This window comes from Lemur catta, chromosome 9 (assembly GCF_020740605.2).
Source record: "Lemur catta isolate mLemCat1 chromosome 9, mLemCat1.pri, whole genome shotgun sequence".
Lineage (NCBI taxonomy): Eukaryota > Metazoa > Chordata > Mammalia > Primates > Lemuridae > Lemur > Lemur catta.
This window is the reverse complement of record NC_059136.1, coordinates 88,367,090-88,382,604: the sequence shown is the minus strand read 5'-3', so window position 1 is coordinate 88,382,604 and position 15,515 is coordinate 88,367,090. Positions and strand designations below refer to the sequence as shown.

Here is a 15,515-nt window from a genome sequence, read left to right as displayed (position 1 = left end):
ATCTTTTTTTTTTTTAAGCTCTAAATGCTACATAGAATGTGTAGTATTCCATTTATAAATTTGGAAGTTTTAATAATTCTTTTTGGGGGGAAGATTTCTTTTTATTATGGTAAAATATACATAATGTAATTTTAACATTTTTAAGTATACGGTTCAGTGGCATTAAGTACACTCACAATGTTGTCCAACCATCACCACTATCCATTTCCAGAACTTTTTCATCATCCTAAACAGAACCTCCATACCCATTAAACATTAACTCCTCATCCTCTTCTTTCCCCAGACTATGGAAACCTCCGTTCTACTTTCTATCTCTATGAATTTATCTATTCTAGGACCTCATATAATTGGAATTACACAATATTTGTCCTTTTGTGTCTGGTTTATTTCACTTACAATAATGTTTTCAAGTTTCATCCATATTGTAACATGTATCAGAATTTCATTCCTTTTTAAGGTTGAATAATAATCCGTTGACCTTTCAATTACTATTTGATCTATTTAAATTCAATAGTCTACATTCCTGAAAATAAGTTGTTTCATTTACGACTTAAAGTTCCTTAAGCATTGAACCTGCATTCATGAATTCATTGTAATTATCATTCTTTTGAAGTCCTTCAAATATTTGTCCTAATAAACAAAACGTTCACTATGTTTTAAACTACTCTAGCATATCTAATAAATCTAATAAAATAGGCTATATATAAATTAAATCTCAAATTTCTTTAAACATTACACAAATTTAATAAAATTTTCCCATGTCTTTCAAATCACAAGGGGAAAATTTATTACTCAATTAAAATTTTGAATTGGTTTTACAGGGTGAATCTATCAGATATAACATAATCTGTCTGATTACGTTAAAAATTACAAAGATTTTACATACTCAGTAGACACAGATTATTCCAATGATTATAAAATCCTAATCTATATTTTATAGAACAGTATTAGCACTGTACTAGAGTGGCTTGCTTTGTTCTTTCTCAACTCAATTTCCTATATTGGAAATATATTTTTCCAATAAATAAGCATCTCAAACAACTTGAAGTTGCTACATGTTCAGGAATTTTCATCTGGGAAACAGGACCTAAATTCCAAGGGGATTGTATAACTTTCCACTGATGAATTTAAAGAGCTTCTTTTGTTATAGTTGTAGGAACAAGTGGAAATCTTATTCTATATTTTTCAAATGTAATTAATCTAGCAGCCCACAACACAGACTCAGATAACATTAGATTTGAGTAGAGAGAAGACTTCCCTCCTTTTACGAGTCTCTTTCTGATTGATTTTATACTTGTTAGCTCTTTAAAACATTTTAATGTCTTACTATCTAGCTTGACAGACCTTTGTTGACATTCCATTTGCTTCTTTTAATCGTATCACCAGATGGAATCCCGTATTCTTTCCAGGTTCTAGGTTGCCAACCTTTGTAGGCGTTTAAATGTTTGATTGGGCTGCATTTCTCTCACAAATTTTTTTGTCCAAATCCAAAAGTATTTATAGTCCAGGTCAGTCCAATGTATTGCTTAATTTTAGATTTTTTAAATAAGCTTAAATAGCTAATTTTTCATTGATTCGTTGATTCATTCATTCAAGAAACAGTTACTGAGAGACTTCTCTGAGTGAAACCAAGGACACAGAGATAAATAAAACTTGGTCCCTTCCCCAGGAGATCTTACATTCTAATAAGTGAGCCAGGTGTGTAAATAATTACAGAAGAGTAAAGTGCAGATAACGGTCTGTGTAAAGTGAATCAGATGCACAGAAAAAATAAGCAGAGCTAGCTGTGTCTCAAGGCATCAGGCATGGCTGCTCAGAGCATGTGAGCATGGTCTTCTATGAACGGTATCACATCGCCAGCAAGGGAACAAAGAAAAGCCATCTTAGATACCAGGAAAAATATATCCTAAGCCACAAAAGCTTAGAAAAACCATAGAATATTCAGAAAGGCCTATGGAAAATCTAGCTCACTGGGGAAATCATGAGCTGGACATGTTCTATTCCCTAAGTGAATGGTGGGTCAGTCTTTGCGGGACCCTGGACTCTGTTTTATACCAGCGATTTCCAACCTATTTCATATTTGGCACTCACAGACAAGGCCAACACTTATAGGCATCCAGTGGTAAATAAATTACTCATCTCCCAGCAAGAAATGACTAGCTAGCCAGAGGGCTAGCCACCCCAGCCTCGCTCAGTGTGCACACACACACACACACACATGCCAGGGCATGGGGGACTCAGTATCTTGTCACATCTGTCCCCACTCAGGCCACACCATTTGGGATGCTCTGCTGGATGATGTGGGGCCAATGAATGGATTCAGTTTGGGGAATAATATGATCAGATTCAATTTTCTTTGAACAATAATTCGTAGAAAGAGAAAAGTATTTACAAAAGAGATCTCGGGGGTGGGGGAAGATAAAAAAAGAGATCTCAGTGAAGAAATAGCATTTTAGATGGAGATTGTCCTAGGAATGGGGAGAACCAAAAGTAATAATAGGGGCTATAAAAAAAGAAAATAATATTTCAGAGGGGAAATGTCCAAAATTGTGGAAGCAGACAGTAAAAAGGAATTATAGAGAGACTTCAAAGCCAGTAAGTATTTGTTACTTGATTTAGAGAGCAAAGTAAAACTAGTGGCTAGATTTAAACAAGAATGATAAAAATACATTGAGGACAAAAACTGGATAACTAAGAAAAAATATATAACGTAGGAAAAGAATTTGTCTAAAGCTCTTTGGACAAATTCTTAGAACTGTTTTAAGTCTCATTCCTCTTTCAACATGATTTTTCCTCTCAACTATACTATTCTACTTCATTGACGCCAAAGAGATTTTAGAAATTCATTATTCTGTTATTTAAATATTATTATATATGCTACTGAAAATTTTAAAGTGGGAAGAAATAGTCACCACTGATTACAGGAAACATCTGATTCCAGAGAGATCTGGACTCTCAAAAGGAATAAAAGCCAGAAGTGTGGCCAAGTAAAAATGCAGGATAGCTCCAAAAATGGAAAAGCTAGGTGTCTTCAGGATTTTTCCCGATCCTGTTTTCTCCAGAATAAAATTTTTCTCCAAATGAGCCCAGCAATACTGACACAAAGGCCTTCAGCTACCAGCGGATTTGAACAGACAGTAGTTGAAAATTTACCAAAACTTTGAAAGTGCCTTCAGTAAAGCCCAGCTACAGTTGCTACCTGTACGCAGCCGCTGCATCCAATTACCCAGCTACTGACAAAGATTAACTGAAGGGGCGAGGGCATATCTACTGCAGTGAAATGAAGCACAATATGTGTGGCTTTAAAAGAGCTGAGTAACTTTAAAGAGAACAGAAAATGTACTATTGAAGTTGGAGACTAAAGACAAAAAAAAAAAAAAACCACTTGTTACTTTTTCCGAATACAAGAAAATCAACACTAAAGAAGCGTATGTGTGTTTGGAGGGGTGGAGTGGCGGAAGCAGGTGTGGTATGAGCAGGTTTACAAAGACGGTACAATTCTTGCAACAAAGAGTGTGCGAGAAGCCGCCGCAGCGGCAGATGCGCCACTGCAGGGACGCTACTGCCCGGTCCGCGACTCCGCAGGCAAAGACAGAGTACGAAAGCCAGCGTGGTCCAGGGGATCCTCAGAGAACAGCCAGGATGAGCTCATCACTGCATCTAAAGGAATAACGGGAACATTAAAACATTCGGGAAAAGTCCCTTTTTCTCCCACTCCATGGGACTCCACAAAGAGTGATTTGAAATACTAAGATGAGAGAGATATCTCCCCTCAGGGTTCGTGCTACTAGAGGGGAAAAAACAGTGAGAATGAAAGTAATGCCAGTCAAATGCCAAACAAAAGGCGAGCGAGATCGTGGAGTGGCCACTCGGGCCGGTGGCTGCGTGTGCAGGGGGCTGCGTGGGCACGCGACCCGCTCATGGACCGCTGGGCGACAGCCCTGGAGAGAGGTAAAGCCAGCACTCCCACGTGCCACGCCGCCGCACAGTCTGCCTCCACTGAACTGACTTTTCTTTCCTAAGCAACATCTTTATATGCGAAAACTTACCTTTCCAGAATAAAAACCAGTCATAGAAGAAAAAAACCTCTAGGCTTCAAAATGTGGCAGACTAATCAGCTTGCCCTCCTCCAACTAGCTACTCCTTCCAAATATGAGAAAACCAAACTCGACACAAGCTCAGTGCAAGTTCCACAAGGACGGAACGCTGTTCTGGGCAACGGGGAGAAGAGAAAGTCAGAATTCTCACAAATCTTTATGGGATCCTAAATGAAACATAGCTTTTGAAATTTGAGAAATCAATAGTTGATGGGAGTGTGTTGTCAAACTAAGATGAATGTTTAAATACAATCAGTAACAGATTTCTCCCACTCAGGCAGCTTGTAAGAAGTGGAACTAATATATGATCCAGATATCTTGGGTGCCAAAGTGCAAATGCATTCCAACATACGGTAATGCTTGCTTTCCAACAAGGAGAGCAACAAATTCTTCATAAATAAGTTAAGAGAGACAGACAGACAGACAGACAGACATTGGTTACTCACTCGATTAAAACCAGAAGTCAGTCATATTTAAATATTGAGTGATAATATAAATTACTGGCACAACATAGAGAAAAATTACAGACTAGCCTACTAAAATTTAAGTGCATATGGGGACGTATATGTAATGTAACTGTCAACTTAAAAATTACAAATTTATAAATTTGGAAAGGGGACTTTCTTATAAATGGTTACAGCCTACAGAATAGCCATCGTGACAGGCTAGAAAGAGCCTGGAAACAGGCACTTCATAGGAGCAAAGGATGAGACGGGAGTTTATGCCGAACAGGTTGGCCAAGTATATACATTCAACAGGTTATAGGAGGAGCTATACATATTCATGAAGGGGCTCCTAACCCATGTGTATTGCATAAACACGCATGTTACACATGTCCCATGGTCATGTTGAGGTAGAGACTTAACATTTGAATGTATTACCATTAAGCCCTCTATATCAAGAGGTAAAGCGGGGACACGAGGGCACTCAAGTGCACAGTCTCCGTAAACGGCTAGAGCCAGCCCATGGTTGGTGATCACTTACCAGGAGAAAGTTACTGAAATCAGTCTCCTGTCCAATCAAAACTGTGGTTATGGCTTGTGGAACAGGGGGTCAGTTAGTCAGGGTCTGGCAGTGAGCTGCAACTGTTCCAATATTGCTTATCTTGAGGCCAGTGCTTGTAAAGTTGCTAGAGAAAAAGAAAAACCTTGTGGCAATTAGAACATAGGTTAGGCTTTAAGTGTAGGGGTGTGTGACTCAACGCTTGCCTGGCATGGCCTTAGGTCTTGTTTATAGCTTGGTCCCTCGTTGCCACAAAGAGTTGCTCGGTCAGTCTTATGATCTCTGTTTTAACATTAATGCAGTTGTGCCTAAACCGCAAAAGGGAAGGGATATAAGAAGATGTGTCTGACCTCTCATTTTTTGTTAGCCAGGAGCTCAGGTTTTAAGGTTTCTTTGAAGTATCCTTGACCAACAGGAGGTCTGTTCAGTCAGTTGGGGATATTAGGATTTTATTTTTAGTTCTCATAACACACCCAGTAATCTTCCCCACAAACAATTATCTTAGCACATAGGAGTCAATATGTGAAATTTATCATTAGAATAACAGAGTCTCAGGATCCAGTTCAAATGCTACAAAATTGTGAAAACAACCACCAAACTAAAAAACAAAAACTCTATTTAATTTTAATAGCTGCAAAATTCTATATGGCTATCCAGTGAAATTAGAAGAATCTGCCATTATTAAAGTCTGGCTTGATACAATGTAAGAGAATATGATATAAGACAGATAATGTGGGTGTGATTTTTAAAAAGCAAAAATGTAGCTTCCATTATTTTGCAAAGACCAGACTTAGCCTTTCTTCTTTGCATTCGTCACTTGGAGGAAAACTCAGCCACCTCAGTGATTTCTCAGCCAGGTCAGGTGTGAGCACAGGAGTGATTCTGAGGCTAGGGTTGATGTGGTGGTGTGGGCTGGGAAGAGTAGGGGTAGACATCCACTTTCCTGTCTTTCCTGTTGGCATCCACTGAGCTGTGGCCTCAGCGATCATACACATCCTGCTCTTGGCTGTCAGACCCCATGTGTGAGTTACAGCAGACCTGGAGCTGCACACCAACTTGCTGAGCATCGTAACCGCTGCTTCACCCCTGTCTTCTGCAATCGCACAGATGTCTCTGTGGCCAGCCCTAACTCAGAATCGTATATAGAAGGCAATTCTGGAACACATAATTCCAGCTTAGATAAAGTGACACAGTATAAAATCACTACAATTTTTAATAATAAAACTAAGTCATTACTCTTTTGAAATTAGCCCATGCAATTTAAATGCCATAGCAATTTAATACTCACAGTCATTCATTTTAAAAGTACCTAAACAAGCTTTAATTAACAATTGAAATTTTAAATTGTTCCATTTTCTTCTGGGACATGTATCTCCATTTCATTTCCCCCATAAAATTCTGTACTAATGTAATATGTTTATTCTTTAAAGTTTTTTTTTCTTAGTCTATCATATATTTCTGCAGTAAAAAAACTTATAGATTGAAATTTCATTCTCAGTGTTATCTTTGCATAAATAGAGTTCTTAATTTGTATAGTTCAGTTATTAATCTTAAATCTTAAATTGGGGAATTTTGTTGTTAGTGTTTTTTGCATGCTGTTTAAGAAGTCTTTGCCTAACAAGTCCATGAAGGTATTCTCCAATATTATATTTTATTTACTTATTTATTTAGCATGTCACATTTTGATCTATTAATTTTTATCATGTGACATGAAAACATTCTTTTTCTCCTCCATATACATATTCAGTTAACCCAAAACCCTTGATTTAAAAAACTATGCTTTCCTCGTTAGCTTATGATGGCACCTCTGTCATAAATTGAGTAGGTCTATTCTTTAACTCTGTTATGCTTCATTTCTTCTTGTACAGATAACATACTCTCTTAATTACTATAACTTATTTGGAATAAAGTCTTGATGTCTGGTAGTATAAGTTCTTCAACCTTGTTCTTTTTCAAGATTGTCTTTGCCTTTTCACATAAATTTTAGAATCAGCATTTTGATTAAAGTGCTGAAATTGTTATTGGGCTTTCTTTGACTCCATAGGTTAATTGTTCTACAGATCAATTGGTATCTTGAAAATACTGAGTTTCACAATCCACTAATGTCTCATGCTCTTCCATTTATTTAAAACATGTTTAATTTTTCTCAATTACATTTTGTTGTAGTCAGTGTATAGGACTTGCAAATCTTTTTAGATTTATTCCCATGAATAAAAATTTAATTTTTCCCTGTAACCTGGAAATTTTTAAGTGTTTAAGTTTTTATCTGGGTGAAGTTATAATTGTGGTTATTGGCTATCAACATGATGGAGCAAACATAAATGTATTACAAATCTTGATGAATAATTCCTAAACATAAAATGAAATATTTATTTAAAAGGCACCTCTTAATGAAACAGATGGAGAAACTTTGTTTCAATTAGGTCATGCATTCATGGATAAATATTAGTTATTGCTAGAATGAGATAGGCTACCTCAGGTACTTCCAATATTTGGTGCTAGCATTTATGTATAGAAATCTTGTTTGAAGAAAAAATATGAGAATGGGAAAAATTTTGTTAGAGCAATGTCACTCAATTTTTTTAAATTCCTTCCTTCTCCAAATATTTTTGAGGACCTACTTTGTACTAGGCACTGTTCTAGGTGCTGGAGACACAGGAGGGAACAAAACACATAACATCAGACAAAAACTCTTGCCTCAGAAAGCTTAAATAGTAGTGAGGGAGTCTGACAACAAATCAGATTTTTTCAGTAAAGTATACAATATACCATGGCAAATAGTGATAAGTATAAAAGAGAAAAAATAAAACAGAGAAGGAGATAGAACACGTGCAGGGGATTAACACTGTAGATAAAGTAGCTGAGATATATGCCAAAAAAATACCTAGCTATCTTATTATCAAAAAATTATTTTTGAAGTACTACTAGTTGATAAATCAGTTAGGTTCCTCTTCAATTTTTTTTCGAACCCAAAAGTTGAAAACCACCTACTTTGTCACTAGTAGCTATTACTTTACCAACATCATCATTGAAAATTAAAACTACCATTTTGTTTGGTGCCCTGAAGGCTTTTACCACCAGGGTGATGCACCAAGGTAAGATTCCAGATGGCTGAGATAAATGCATGTCATTGCTATGGGGAAAGAAGACAATTGTGGAAGGGGATGAGAGAACCAAGATCCAGAATGGCCACAGGTACTTCTTCAAGGCACGTAAATTTGGGAATTAAGGCTCTTGAAACTGACCACTCTGCATGCCTATGCAGCATCTGGGAGGTCTTACATTCTCTTGGAGCACACATCTCCCAGTTTTCCTCCCTTTCTGTCCCCAGGGTGAGGAAGAGTGTGGATCCCAGACAGGACTGGAGTTGCTTCCAGACCCTCCAGCCTCCCAGTGATGGTTCTCAGTGTTCACAGACCAAAGTGCCTTCAAGGACAACTGAACTATATCATTTCTCCATATCAGTACCTAAGACTGAGCAGGACAAGATAGAATGAGAAGAGTCCATTTTGCACGGCCATTACCAAGCAGGAAGAGGTAAAAATGTTGGAAAGCTCTGATTCAGACAGTGCCGCCTCTGGGACTGTATACTCCACTCTTCCAGCTGGAGCTGACTTATCGTTGAGCATCTCATAAGTCCCATGTGCTTCCCATGTGGAAGAGATTTGAAACTTCTTAAATCACGAAAAGAACAAAGAATAGCCATAAGGCTGGCACCTGGGTATCATCTGCCTGTTTGGACAGCTCTTAAAAGTCACAAAGTTATTTCAGGCAGGTGGCAGCACAGCTCCAACCCCTCTCTCTGGGCATCAGCAATGTTTTAGAGCACTGTCGAGTCCATTGTGCCAGCAGATCATCATGGCGCTTCTGAGGCGGCTCAATGTGTTGTGAGCAGCCCTGACCACAGCTGCGGTTTGACACAGCAGGTCCTGCCTTCTGGACGCTCAGACTCTTCAGACAGGAAACAACAGCAGAAGCAGTGACACTGCAGAGTAGCTGTTCCCTAGTAACACCAGCAGAGTTTAGTTGCCAGCTACCTCTGAAATTACTGGCCTCTCCTAAAAGCCCTCATTACCCGTGGGGCGCTGCAAAATCCTCTCTGCAGTCTTTTAAGGGCCTCTCTGTGTGCTCTAAGTTGATAGCAAGCCTCTTCCCCAGCTTTTTTCTTATGAATTCATATCACAGAACAAGTAAATCACAATGTAATGGCTCCGATATGGGAGTTCTTCAAGGCCTGGGCAATGCTTCCTTCAGACTTTATTGCTGGACTTGGCAACTTGTAAAATAAATGCTTGCTAGAAAGGCCTAATACCTATAGAGCAGGAACAAAGATGGAAAGCAAGCTCAGAATAAATATGTTAATTGGTTCTCATCTCGCTGAGTTCTTTTCTCTGAGCTAAATGCCGTGTTACAGGGGCTCTGTGTTCCTCAATTCAATGACAAGGCAGCACGCAACACAGCCAGAGCAGAAACAAAACAGCCGCATTCTGGTTACGTGGTGAATGTAGTTAAACCAGGGACATAAATGACAGCTTGAGTACCCACTAGAAATGGCACATTTCAGCTTTAAGTGTATCAAAGTTAAAGGCAAACTCTAAATGTGAGTTTCTTCACCTGGAGTCCATAAATGCAATGAGCTGTGAACTCCATGAAATAATGAGATAATCATTTAATGGATATAGACATGTGCACTTTTCTAACAAAGGGTTTCCATAAGTTTTATAAGATTATAAAAGAGGTCTGTGATACTAAAAATAATAAGAGCCATGGCTAAATGCTTCTGACACCTTACAATTTTCATTCCTCTCCCCTCCTTCATCCGTACAGCGAACACTTGCTGAGTGCCTAGCATTTCCACAGTGCTGTGACATCTGCTTTAGGGAAATAAACATGAATCAAAGATCAAAATTTTTAATTCTAGTGAAGAAAGAGAAGAAAATTAATATATTTGAGCTCCTACCAAGGGCAAGCTAGACACTATACTATGTGCTACACATATTTTCATACTAATCTTCACAGTAAACCCATTGGAAGTCACTATTAGCCATTGTGGAAGAATTTATTTTCTAAAAATGGTCACAACAATATTTCCTTTCTAATGTCTCCATCGAGAAATAGAGTTTTGTTTCCTCCTCTTGAACTCAGTGAGGCTTGGCAACTTTTATCCTGACTAATAGAGTTTGGTGGAAGTGACTCTGAGTGACTTTTCACTCAGAGGTCATCAAAGATGACACAGCTTCTGCCTGGCCCTTGGGACCCAACTACCATTTTGCAAGGAAGCCCAGGCAACATGGAGAGAGGCCTGTGTGGGGAGCAACAAGGTCTCTAGCTCTCAGCCCCAGCTAAGCAAGCAGCCAAAAACCAGCACCAACTCCCCAGCTGTGTGAATGAGCCACTGGGGAAGCTGCTCCTCCAGCCTCCTGTAAGGGCCCCCACTAACGCTGCATGGAACAGAAACCTTTTCTGCTGAGCTCTGCTCAAATATGTCAGTTCAGGAGCAAAATAAATGATGATTATTTTTTTAAGCCACTATTATGGGGTGATTTGTTGTGCAGCAATAGATAACTAGAATGAGCAACTTGTCCACGTGAGCCACTGCCACTTAGAGATTAAATAATTTGCCCACAGTCTCCAAGTTAGTAAGTGGTAGAGCTGGAATTCAAAACGAGGTCTGCTTGATATGTAAAACCAAGACAAGAAGATGAGGGAAAGAGTTTTACCTATATCTGTGACTTTGTATTTCTTAAAATAAAAAGAAATTTGAAGAAAATATGGCAAAATGTTAGCATCTGTTTAATCCTAATGGTGGGACCTCGGGTGTCTGTTGTTTTGTATTCTGTTTTTCTGTATATTAGAGATGTTTTATGACTTAAAACTAACTTTTCAAAGATAAAAGCAAAGTATACTCGTCCAACTTAAAAATGCAACTAACCCTGTTAGTTCACATCTTCATGTATATGTTCTGAGGTTTTAGCTCAGAAGAATCTTGAAAATCCAAAAGGATGTGCATCAATGTGGAGGGAAATAGACTCCAGACCACAGAGAACGATGCATGTATCGATTCTGGATTTACAGTAAGCACAAGAAGCATTTCCATAAAAGCAAGGAAACATTAGCACTCAGACTGCCTTTGAGAACCACAGTGAAATTCCCCGAGCTGAGGGGGACTCTTCCCATAGCCCCCGAAGGGTTGGATGTTCAACTTCACATAACATGTAGTAAATTATTTCTCATATGAATCTTCCAGGTTGAAAGCCAGCCACCTCACACATGTTGTCTCCTAAACAACAGCAGAGAATGAGGGAGTACCAGTCGCCTTAAATTCTCCTTTGCTTCTGTATAAAGTCAGTCAAGTTTGCAATTTCTGAGCGGGGAATTGAGTCAGCAGCACTGAAGTAGCCAATGGAAACTTCATTTATGACCTGAAGTGTCCTATAGACAAGTAGAAAGCTTGCAATTGGTTATGCATCTTTTACAAGTGGAAAACAAATCTGTATTTATGCAGTAAGATGTTACTATAAATCTAGAGTAGCTCTGTAATTCCTCCTGTTCGGTGAGAGTCCTTGTCAGGAATTGGCCATGACTAGAGTGAATTATCACAAAGATATTCTGTTACAAGTAAGGTTCTTTCTTCCAAGAAGTTGCTTGGCTGTGCTGATGGAAGTTGGCACAGGACATATGCTTGAAAGGACTGCAGACAATGGGGTTTCCTGGCTGCAGGCTCTCCCCACGGGATCTTTGATGATAACACCTCAGTTTCCGAGAACGAATGTAGACAGCAATACTGTGCATAGCTAACTTTTCTGGATAGTTGATGCCAACTCTTAATTGTGCTCATTTTTTCACACTTCTAGGCTCTAATAACCAAAGTACACAGAATTTAACTTCACTGCCTTGTAGGACCCACATTACTTCCTTCTGTCTGTCCATCTCTTCTGCTAAAGATCCTTGTATAGAGTTCTTGCTGTTACAGCGACAGGTTTCGTGGGATGTTTCCATTCTAACCTTCCTTTCTAGTACCTTTGAAAACCTGTCCATGCCTCTTCTATTCCTTCTTGTGTTTCATTGAAATTCATCCTCTTATTTGCACTGAAGAAATTTCTTAATTCAGTATCTTTTCTCCCCTTATCTTTTTCATGAAAGTGAATTTTAAAAGGCATGGTTGCTTTATTTTCTTATCAGTGGAATATGACTGCCTTTCTGCAAACATAACTAAAAGCTGAAGTTCTCTTCTACTGAGTTGTTTTCAAGTCTTTTGTTAGGTCTTTTTTTTTTTAATTTTTTCATCGTTTTTGAAGCATTTTATGTAATTAACAAAAAGGATTTCAGAATCTGTAAACTTGGCCTCTGTGTATACTTCAATTTACCCTTTTACTTGAACTATCATCCCACTCTAGCATATTGAAAGTGTTGGTACATTTGGTACATGCATAACAATTTTTTGGGGGGGAGGATGGGGTCCCACTCTGTCACCCAGTCTGGAGTGCAGTAACCTTATCATAGCTCACTGCAGCCTCGAACTCTCGAACTCCTGGGCTCAAGCAATCCTCTCACCTCAGCCTTCTGAGCAGCTGGGACTACAGGCATGTGTTACCATTCCCAGCTAGTTTTTCTAGTTTTTATAGAGACAAGGGTCTCGCTGTGTTGCTCAGGCTGGTTTTGAACTCTTAGCCTCAAACCATCCTCCCTCCTGAGCCTCCCAAAAGGCTAGGATTACAGGCGTAAGCCGCTGTGCCCAGCCAGCACACTATCTTTTTAATATGAAAACAGCATCATCTTGTAGACTTGTAGGCTTCCATTGTCAAAAAGCCTCATTGCTGTGAGATATTTTCAGTTTCTGCATTACCTATTTTTCAATGAGTCCTCCTTAAGAGTTCAGTTTTTTTTGTAGTCCTGTCTAGTTCTAGAATCTTGATAATTTGTTTTACCTTTCTTGTGATATTTTATTTCTTGAGGTTTGCAAAATTACATCACACTAGGACTCTGATACGCAGAGAAAGCATAGTTCATTCACAGCACCATTGACTGCAGTGACCACATCATCCTACTTGGGTTGAAAGAGTCCCTGCTTATACAAGTTGCCCTGGCATCTTACCCAGTTTAGATTTTGTCCTAGATTTTTCAGTTGTCAATGAAATATTATTATTAATAGTTGCATTAAGAGAATCTAGAATGGGTAAGTAGACAATGTTTTGAGATGCATGAGCAACAAACAGAATTCTCCTTTTTTTTTTCTTTTTAGAATCCTCCTTTTAATGTAAGCTTAAACTTGTAAGAAAAACACTAACACTACTCTCTTTTCCCCAGAACTTAAAAGAGGCAGCATAACTAGCACCTTCCTTTCAGGGGCAGCTCGCAGGCTGATTACTGATAAAGATAGGTACTTGGATGGGGTGGTGGAGTTGGCTCATGCCTTCCAGCCTCAGGTGGAGGAGGGAGAAGCACAGCAAGCTGCAGCCCCTTCCAGCCACTGTCCCCACCCGACCATAGCCCATGGGGTCAGTGGAGAGCATTTGAAGTGAAGGTGAATGCATTTATCCAGTAGTAGAAGAATTTCTCAGAGTTAAAATAATGACATCAATTTTATATACCAGTTTATAAAACCAGTATTATATCAGTTCATCAGATACTTTCAACAGAACACTGGTTAACTTATTTTCAATAATGAGTTAATATTTTTAAATTCAATTCATAGAATCAATGTAAACTTCTTTGATGTTCATCCTGTCCAAGACAAAACTCTTGGTATTAATTTAAATGTTGTGGTAATTCAATTAAGAAGTAAATATTAAAGATAAAATTATTTATTTTGTGGAAATAATACAAATCCAAATTTTGGTGGAGCACAACATAGGATTTAAAAAAAGAACAAATACAAAGTATTCTTACTAAGTTAGAAAACATGAGAAGCTGAAATATATTTGGAATTCAGGTGCACAGGGAACTTAAAACTGCATCCCAATAAAGCCTCAATATGTTAACAGTGAAAATAAAAATTCTAAATGTTTTTGAAATTTCTGTACATATGTAAATACACATCTTTAGAGTAAATAAACTAGAATGTTTTTGTGATGAGGCTGATGTTGAAAATAAAAAGAACTTCAGCGTGACAGAATACAGTTTCTCTCTTTCCTTCCCTTCGTCAACCTGAGTTAGGATTATATTTCAGCCTTTGAAAAACTACTTTGTAAATCGATCTAGGTTTCTTACAATGGTTGTATTTTTATGAATGAATCTTCTACATGTGAGTTGCATTACATTCAAAATCAATTGAAAACTTAAATTGATTATTCAACAAAACACCCCCAAAATCAGCTTTCCAAGCTTTTAGTAAATTGCAGTAATTGAAAGATTATAGAAGGGAAAACACTGAAATGTGCCTGCACAAAATGTACCTTCACAAAAGCAAAAGAGCATAAATTAAATAATGAGAATTCAAATGTTTACAAGAGTTAATTTTATAATTTTTCTTTGAAATATCTTGACTTGAGAAAAGACTTTTTTGATGGAACTCCTGTTTTCAATTGGACGAATGTAAATTCTGCACCAGAATGAAAAGAAGTTGATTTGCGAAGCCTTAAAATTTTGCAGCATCTATATTTAGTGAAAAGAATTATAAATAGATAATTTATGGGTTTTGTCTTACAAAATTTTTACCAGTGAAAGATACTCTGTATGGAAGCAAAATGAAAGTACCTGAGAAAATATTTGGGCTGAAATACATTACATATACCCTCCATTTAACAAACTTGCTGGGCATTTACCAGCACCTATGGGGAGAATACTTCCTCCATAAAAATACTATACTTTACAGAGTAAATTAAAATGACAACAATTCCAGATTTACCAACCATACAAAGAAACTTTGGAGACTGTTGTAAATAAATAAAAACAATAAAAATAATAAAACTGTTATATATACATACATATGTATATTCTTAATAAAATACCAGTGACATAATATATTAGAGACAAAAGACTAAAGAGTACATAATTTATACCAAAAATAATGATTCTGTTAACATTACCTTTAGTGTTCATTTGATCACTATAAGAGAAATATGCTTTTTATTTTGCTTTAATATATATGTTATGTGTTGTCTTTATTTTATAAATAATTTAATTTTGAATATAATTTTCAATTGAACCATTTTATTCACAAATGTATATATTTATAATTTTGTGTATGTTTCACACCCTCTTTAACTTCCAGACGTGCCCTGTAAATTATCTGGTCATTCCAGTTTCAGTCAATGTGATCTTCCTTCCAAACTCCCACCCACTGTTCGGTAGCATAGGGGAGAAGATATTTGATTATATATCTAGTCTGATAAATACTTAGTGCAATAAGACTGTTTAAGTGATCTCTTTAGGCACTGCTCACTCTCCAGGGGAAAATATTTTCAGTGTCTTAGA

The 15,515-nt window shown here is 37.6% G+C and overlaps 1 protein-coding gene across 1 annotated transcript in view; it reads left to right on the top strand.

Annotated features, from left to right (window-relative positions):
• Nucleotides 1–15,515, top strand: part of NKAIN3 (sodium/potassium transporting ATPase interacting 3) — a 311,324-nt gene that overhangs the window by 284,605 nt on the left and 11,204 nt on the right. The window lies entirely within an intron of this gene.